A 9,352-nucleotide genomic window follows, 5' to 3' on the forward strand; every position below is an offset into this window, starting at 1 on the left:
CTACACTACACAATACTACACAATACTATACTATACTATACTATACTATACTATACTATACTATACTATACTATTTTAAATAAGTACATTAGAGGAAAAACAATATAATTGACAAGACTGACATGTTCAACATCTGCACACTAACGCCAGTGGACTCATCAAACACACCCAAATATGATAGAATTCACATTTATTTTTCGTTTTTTACGTGCAAACTTGCTTCGGGGTTCATTTGAAGGCAATATTGATTGATGACCAATAATCAATCAAGGCAATGATATTTCATGCAGTGATTGTCTTTGCTGCTAGCCTGTGTCTATTTTTCTCTTTTGTGACATTCCTCTGCCATTCAGACTGAAGAGGCCCCGTATGGAGAATCTATCTGTATATCTAATTTATGCTGAGCTTGGTTCCAACGTCAGACCTTTACATTTAATCCCTCTACAAATGTTTTGACAGTAATAAAACTATTTTTGCAAAATATGATCATATATAAATTTGACATGCCATTCCTCTTTTCATAAAATACACCTTATTGAACTTATAATACAAATGACAACAATTGCAGGTATCCGCATTTAATAATTTGTTTGTTTTTACTCTTCTTAAAATATAATTTTTGTTGTTGTTTTTGTAGGTTTTACGTGCCACCACACATCAGATGCAATGGATTTCATGGATTAAGATTGCCTGAGAGCATCATTAATTCTTGATCATGGCTATTTATTTAGAAAGACATATAAACATAATTGTGTTAACATTGATAAAATGTAAATGTATCACAAAACATTTACAATATTTTAGCAAGGCATTGCAATAATTCTGTCATGCTGATATAATTGTGATAAAAAAAAAATTATAATAATCATCTTCTCATTAACAGCTGGTGAGGTAGATGGCCAGGCCTGTGATTTGAGGGGCTCTGGGCTAAACTGGGCTCTGTGGACTCTCAGCAGACAATACCCCACTGACATGTAGGCTACTGGGCATATCTGAAGTCTCAACCCCCTTCCTCTGCTCTTTGGTCTGGTTGCTCTACCTCCAGTGGCCCATGGCTATGACTAGCAGACAGAGACACAGGAGATTTCATGGAAAAGCTCTCCCTCCCTCTCTTCTGCTCTTTCACACTCTCAGTGAGGAATGAGTATTGAATAGGGGTGGGACCAAGAGTTTGAGAGCACAGGATCCATGGGGGTAGGGAGGAGCTGGATTGGTGCTTATTTAATTGGCTGTCGGACCTCCTGGAGTTTCAGCATTTTTACAAAATAGGATGAACCCCCTCCCTTACAAACACTTACCCCCAACATCTTTTCCAACTAATGTAATTATGATTCCTGGGGTTGTATCACAGTGTATTGACTCTATATGCATGCAATGAATAAAGAACAGGGAAGTCAAGAATACAACAAACCTGACTTCAACCCACTTTGACTTAAGCAATATGGCATTTAGGGCAAGTGAAGGTGCTGTTACGATCTGAAGTGGTTTCATGGCCACTTCTTAATCCTAATGCCATTGAAAATCTTTCTAGACCAGAATGGTGTCTCAAATGTGTACATATATGTCATTTAGGTTGTGTACATATATGTCATATGAGGTTTACAGACTGTCGAAAGTGTGAGAATATTTCGCTGTTTATTTATGAAGTCAGTTTTTCCAAGCATGTAAAAATATGATCTATGCTGTCTCTTGAACATCCCAAAGGTTTATGGCACCGGATGCCACAGATCTTTGTCTTTGCCTTCCATCTTTCAATCGGACTCGTTTTAAAGCAGCTCAATAGGGTTAAGGTCAGATGCTTGGGCAGGCAAATCCCTTATAGGTAGCCCTACCTTTTTGCTCTCCAAATTTCTCTTTTGGAGTCACTTAAGTAATTTCTATAAAAAAAAATGTATAACTAAATAATTTATATGCACAAGCCAGTTGCTTAGTTCATTTGTTGTATTTTTTTCTTAATTTCCTTTAATTTAATGTAATCTCTCTGTATCTATATCCCTTTCCCCAAGTTACTAGCCAGAAATTTAACAACATTATTCATAATACCTCAGTGGAAAAACATAGCCTAAGAAGGTTTCAGAATTTTTAAAACTAGATTGGCAGTCCTGGGACTTTCCAAAAATGTGAAGGATTTTCGGTGATATACTTAAATAGTATAAGGAAAAGGGATAATGAAAATAGTTTATGATTAAGATCTTGAATCATAAATATGGTAGACAGTCAACATACACAAAATGTCTTGATTTATTCTAAATTGTGATTATTATAAGACATCCCAAACCATAATTTTATTGAATTTTTCTGAACTGACTGATAGTGCTTATAGATGATATGCTTTCACTGTCCTTCATCAGTGTTTAATCCACAAGCGAGCATTACATCATATGCAGTTATAATATAACTCTATCACCATCCCAGAACAAAATTGAAAATCATAATCAATGTACTCTCAATAACTAAAGTTTAGACTACAAGAGTGAAGCAATGCACTTTCCCCCTGGCAGCTACAATAACACAGTTAAATGTATTGTAATGAGCCTTAAACCCTCATTTTTTCTTCATGTTATGAGATGCAGGCTCACAGGGTGGGGGCTCACTAGGAGGCAGAATGTATTTCCATGGAAGGTTCTTCTAAGCGCTGTCACACACATCCCAAATAAAGGGTTGAAAAACTCCTCCCTTAGAAGTGCTGTAAAAGATCAAGGGGGGCAGGTGTGTTAGCCAAGTAGAAGTCAGGGCTTTTGGAGAGGACAGGGGTCCTTCTTGGAGGGAGACAGGGACTAAGAGGGGGAAGGGAGCAGGTAAGATTAGCTGATGTTTCTGTTGCTTAATGCTCATCCATAATTTTCACATCACTGATTTACTTTACCCAAAAGAAAAAGGGACTACATGATGGCATGGCAGTATGTTTAAAATGCATTAGGTTGTAAGTTATATATATATGTGTGTGTTCGTGTGTGTTCAGTATTCTGTGTTAAATAAGTGTATGTGGAAGGTGGTGTGTGCCAAAGGGAGCACATTCAGGACTAACGATGGACAAACCAGATGTTGGAGCAGAAGGGGAGGGGCTGAGCAAGGTCATGCATGCTGCCTCTCTTGTCCTTTGAATCCCTCAGCGTTTAGCCTCGTCTCATTCTCATTCTGTACCCTCTCTACCTCCTGTACACACTGGGTGGTGTGTATGAGTGTGCGCTGCAGTTCAACATACACAGCAGACAGAGTTATATATGCAAGTGAGGACATGTGTTCATGAGTGGTGTCTGTTTAGCTGTTGTAGATGATCATGGTCTATTTACCCAGTGTTTGCTCACAATCAGGTTAGAAGAAATGGCTGTGTAACATTTCAACTGAAAAAAAAAGAATTAAAATGAAAAGGAATATATCCTATCTAGGGAAACATAAATAAAAAGAGACCATAAGTCTCTGGGACAGGGGGAAAAAAATGAACAATCCAGAATTAGTTTATGTTTGGAAGTCAGACAAGTGATAGGTTTATTGTTAGATTAGACATACCAGAGCTTTGAAGACTCCATCTGCTGGTCTGATAGAACATTGCAGTCTTATCGAACATCATCCCTATAGGTTACTAGGAAAAAAAATATTATTAGTATTATTTACCAATAGTATTGGTAAAGTGATGGTACTAAAAATAGACCAATGTCATATCATTCTGACAAACAAAACCTGAAAGCCTAGCAGGAAAGAATGTTTAACAAGCTCATTTAGTTACAGCACCAATAGAACTTATAGTTATTTACAGTGGATGTTCAACTTTTTTAAACTGTTAGGAGTTTTAGGTTTCTCTTTATATATTAGATGTGCATGTGTTAAAGGTTTTGGTATCTCTATATGACTTAAAGGCAGACCTTTGCACTAAACAGTAACACCTGCTGTATGTATAATTCATACAAGACACACTCACAAGACACACACCAGGTGCACATGCACAGGCACACATGCATACATACATATCAGGAAGATGCAAACATCTGCAAAGGATTTGTACTGTGAATTGATACCTAATCATAAATAACACGAACATTCAAAACTCATTTGGTTGGTTGGCAGTGACCTCGAAAGGGTTGAGGTTTCTTAAATGGAACAGAAGGGAATAAATAAGAGAGGGGGGAGGTGAGGGGATGCTCCGAGCAGAGCTGAGTGACTCCAAATGAAATGGAAGATGATCTTTATACGGCAGCTGGTTTGTGTAGTATGAAGGGAAGCACCACTTCATAAAGGCAATCATGAGTACTCGGAGCTGATTTTGAACAGCTGCTACAGTTTCTATCCAATTAAAGATTGGTGCTGGCCCTACCATGAAAAATTAGAAAGTTATCTTTGAGTCATTAACCCAAAGTACATTAAAAGGAATCACTTTGTATATATTCATTAATGATGTCCCAAGTCCCCATTTGTCAATAAGTATCTGTTCAAAAGTTGGTCTCAGGAGACAGCAAATTAAAAATGTGACAGCGTTTGTTTCAGTGGTTGCTGAATATATGCTCATGATTCTGTGCATTCAGATTTTGTATGAAAAAAATGTTGTTGTTTTTTTTTGTATGTAGCTTTTTTGTTCATCCAGATATTAGAAACACAAACTATTTCCTCTAGAACAGTTCATTCATAAACAAATATCATTCATTTGGCAAAGGAAAAATTAAGCAAGATGTGTAAATAACCCACATCATTCATTCATTCATTCATTCATATTCTACCGCTTATCCGAACTACTCGGGTCACGGGGAGCCTGTGCCTATCTCAGGAGTCATCGGGCATTGAGGCAGGATACACCCTGGACGGAGTGCCAACCCATTGCAGGGCACACATGCACACTCTCATTCACTCACACAATCACACACTGGGACAATTTTAACCCACATCATATCAGTAACAATTCTGTTTACATTCTCTCGGTTCACATTGATTAATTCACACACATTCATTTGGTTTCATGACTTTAAGCCTTCATACAGTTGTTGCTCTTGTGATTTATTTATTTATTTATTTATTTATTTATTTATTTATTTATTTATTTATTTATTTATTTATTTATTTATGCGTTTGTTTGTTTGTTTATTTATTTATTTGTATTTTTCATTTTTACAAGCCAACTATTTAACCTCTCGAGACCATTTTATTGCTTAGGACAGAAAACACTTTGTGATAATTAGGGCCAACATGTTTTCCAAGATTTCTCCCTACAGCAATGATATTACACATATTTAAACAATCTTCTGATAATGACAAGACTCAGGCTTCCCTGAACTGAAAGATATGACTAATAGAAAGCTTTCTGCAACTCATTCAACTCTGCTTACTCATTTCGTCTTCATATAATTGCCCCAGACACTGAAACAGATTCATCATCAAAGTGCCTCTCTTGTCAAGCATTTAGGCAGGTATCTCATGGGGCAGCAGTCATCATATTCCCATGGATATTTCAGTTCAGCCTGGCTTGTGTGGATTTAGATATTTTGACAAAGTGTTCTTTAATCTGAATCAGCTTGTTTATGTTTTCGCCTCCGCAAAGGGAAACATACAAGAGTCGCTTTGACGAGATTGCATGTGTTTCTTATCAAGCCATACAGACACACACATGTCCAAACTGTTCAATGACGAGGGGCCCATGCAGTTACAGGAGGTGCAGAATTCACTGCTCCCTCTGCCTGCAAGACCTAGAGCTGCATTACACTCTTCCGCCATCTGACACTAAACATCATGTTTATAAATTCCATTTAAACTCTTACAGGTTATATTACACATTCTAAAAATAAGCTTCTCTTGTTTCTAACATCCAGACGTACTCGGTCTACCTACACATGCTATTCACAATCTGTCCTGTTCTACTTTTCCTCCTTTGGTCAGTAAAGCTTTCTGTCAGTAGCTGACTGGAGGCAGGTGGAGGAGTGCCCATGTGCTTTCCATTTGCACAGGGGGCTGAAATGGCCACAATTAAAACCAAATGCGCAACCTGTGGCTTGCACACGCAGCAGGCGGCACGCGGTGAACCAACAAACACTCACACTCATGTACACACACAAACACACACATGTACACACCAGCCAGGAGCAGGGAGAACGAAAGCACTTCAGATTTATTGCTTGGAAATGAAATGATTGCCTTAACTCTACAAGAGGCGCAGGCAGAAGCTTGACTCTGCTTTTGGCTGTTTTGGAAGAAGAGAGAGACCTGTAGAATGTTAAGTTGTTCTGGTCCAGCACTGGAAGCTCAGAGGTCAGGGCAAGCATAGGGCCAGACGGAGGTCACTAGCACGGTTCAGTAAAACAAAAGAAGTTTATATGGCCGAGAGCGGTTTCTCAGTTGCAGCCAGAATGTCTGCGGACCACACTGTGTAGCTCGAGGACATGAAGGCCATGATTAGAGTGAAGCTGCTAGGGTGATGCTGGTTAGGTCGCACAAAACTACACCCACATGCTCAAGGGCTGCATGTCCATCTGCCCAGTGGGTATTCACACCCTATCATTGACAACTCAAGACCCTTGTCAACTAACCTTATCCTGAACAGGATAAAGAAGCTCACAGATTCACTGGATATTCATGTTCTTCAACTCAGATGCACTGAAAAAAAAAAACAATGTGGTAGGAATCTTCAGTATTTCAAGGATGTAATTACATTCTTTTTTAAATGATACAGTGGGTAGATTCTGGTCAGCAGGGGTACAATGAGTAAAAGAGTCCTGAACTTGAAGTGGTGAGATGCAGAGATGCACCGAACATGCTGTGGCTTATTTGAAGGCCTGCGGGTTCTTTCATTATGTAACAACATTCGGCTTTGCCGTTTTGGGTTGATCATGTGATGCACGGGTTCATAAAACAGAAAGAAATCTATCTTTGTTATTTTATATTTTAGATCCAACAACTCACACAATATGCACGTGGTATTTTTTCTATTTTTACTTGCAGAATCTGACTAGTAATATATAATTCAATATCAGTGTAAAAGACTGAACATTTGGTTCTGTTACTTTTAATGCTGACACTTAAATATAAGGAATGGTATTTATACATGTTTTCACATGCTCAAATCTTGTATGCATATAAACATATAAGCTACCTTGAGGTAAAAGAATACAAGATCTCTGTCTGGTTCAGTTGAGGTTGGGGGTGACTTATGTGTGGTGTTGGAAAGTAACTGAAACAAACAGTTATGCAGTGAAAGTAATTTTATATTTCATAGCATTACAAGAATGTCTTATCAACTGAATGGTTAGTTTTATAGGAATACTTGTTTTTCTTTCTAACTATAAAGTTTTAGTATCTTTTTTGTTCACTTTATTAGAATGAATAAGGCAGGAAGAGGTTCAGTAGACCCTGGGCACAACCCTGTACCCTGGAAGCATTCTCACCCCACCACAGACAGAGAGGGCCACCCACTATTGACCCATCACCCAAATATTTATACACACCATGGGCATCCTTTGTATGGGTTTCAGCTCAAAACCATACAGAAAAAATGTGGCTTTAGCACAAGCCGAACAAAGCAAAGCAAATAACTACAATTACAGGAAACGCAGAGCAGCCGCTTTGTTTCAGGACACTTCAAAAACAGAGCAGGGAGGAAAACATAATGACAAAGGGACAACGGTTTAATTCTGTAACCACACTGGCCACCTCTGCCTCACTCCTTCATGAGGCTCTTTACCCTGACCCAGCTCACTGAATGAGGCCATCTCCCACAACAACCACACACATCACGCAGAGCGACTCGCTCTCTTCTTTATACTGCACAGAGAAGAAAAGCATTACAGAAGTGAATTTTTCAAAGAGGAGAAGAAAGTGTAGGAGAAGACGTAATAGAGAACCATTGCACCGAATGTGTGTTCAGGCCAGGCTGAAGGAGGCTGAAGGAGTCCTTGATCAGGCCAGTATAAGAATAAAGGGGAGATACGGAAGACAGAGTAGTCTTTGCATAGACATAAGCACAAACTGAAAATCAAATACACACTGATTGCCTGGTTATACTAATTACAGAGCTCATACGGACTCATTCATAACATTGTCTGTGCTCGAAAAAATGATGAAGACCATGAATGTGTACAATATTTGTATTTGCTTCCATACACACATGGTTTTCCAGCAGGAAATATAAAAGTAGCTTGATACTAAGAATCAATTATCTTGTATGAATTTTACGTATTGCTATTTAAAAAGGACGTTTCCTGTTTAGAACAGCGTTAATGGGTTTTTCTTTGGCTAACCCCAAAACTCTAAACGCCAGCTGTCCTATAGCACTCTGCTCATATTTCGGACCAACAGAAAGGGAGAGGAGGAGGAAACAGCGCAATAAAAAGTGAGAGTGAGAGAATGAGAGAGCATGAGGAGGGGGTTTGAGATTCCAGGCGGGAGTGTGTGGCGTGTGTGTGTGTGCACTGGGAGAGAAAATGGATGGATGTTGATTCTAACCTGTCACCACTATGTGGCCATTTGGGCCAATATAAAATCCCTGATGTGTCTTTGATTCCTTCTCACTTCTACTGCTGGTCTGACGTGAATGGGAATGGAGTGCTGGCAAAGATTATAGTGAGAGATATGTAAACTATGCAGAAAAGGGAAGAGAGTTTGGACCAAGGTTTATATTACGAAAGAGAGAAAATTGATCTAGAAAGTAAAGTAGGAGAGTGTTCAGTTTACTGATAAAAAAAGAAATGTGCACAAAATACAGCAAGCCTAGTTTTAATAAAGGTTTTAAGATATGGTCATGCCCGTGTATCTTATTTGTAATTAATTAAGTTAGTTTACCATATAACAAAGCAATATCTGAAAATATATCATATTCTGTTTGTACTTTGGGAGAGATTGACAACAAATTGCAATAAACATTTATATATAATAAGTTTTTCATGATGTGCCAGTAGGTTGCACTCAAGTCCCAAATACAGAGGTGATTTCATATTACATGGAAAACCGGATGAGACTAAAACATTCTGGCTTTCCAATTAACTTAATATGGTGACTTTTTGTTATAGTTCCTCTGAATTTAGTCAAGGTAGCACTCTAGCCTTCTGGGGTCTATAAGCAACATGTGCAGCGTGAAGCACTATTTTACCCCAACAGCCCCATCAGGTGTTTGAGGTGAAGGGGGAAAAAACAACTGAAGTGAATATGCTGTAGTTTTTGCAGCTTTCTTTGATGCTTTCATTTTTAAATGCGCATTTATGATTTATCAAGTAGGTTATCATTAATTATTGAATTATTTAGTCATTACAAATCAAATGGCACACCTGCAAACAGTATCTACTGATCACTTCTCTGCGCACGCTTCACAAGACTTGTGGAGATTCACACTTTTGGCATTAAGACATTTTAGCAAGTGCATTTAATTCATTGTTTTATA

At 38.3% G+C, this 9,352-nt stretch overlaps 1 long non-coding RNA gene across 1 annotated transcript; it reads right to left on the reverse strand.

Annotated features, from left to right (window-relative positions):
* Positions 1–683: 683 nt before the first annotated feature.
* LOC125145360 lies at positions 684–5,526 on the reverse strand. The gene is made up of 3 exons (XR_007143738.1): positions 5,316–5,526; positions 3,511–3,583; positions 684–2,686 (listed from the first exon to the last, which is right to left on the reverse strand). It is a non-coding gene; the product is annotated as an uncharacterized LOC125145360 (long non-coding RNA).
* Positions 5,527–9,352: the final 3,826 nt, after the last annotated feature.

This window comes from Tachysurus fulvidraco, chromosome 8 (assembly GCF_022655615.1).
Source record: "Tachysurus fulvidraco isolate hzauxx_2018 chromosome 8, HZAU_PFXX_2.0, whole genome shotgun sequence".
In the NCBI taxonomy this organism is placed as follows: domain Eukaryota; kingdom Metazoa; phylum Chordata; class Actinopteri; order Siluriformes; family Bagridae; genus Tachysurus; species Tachysurus fulvidraco.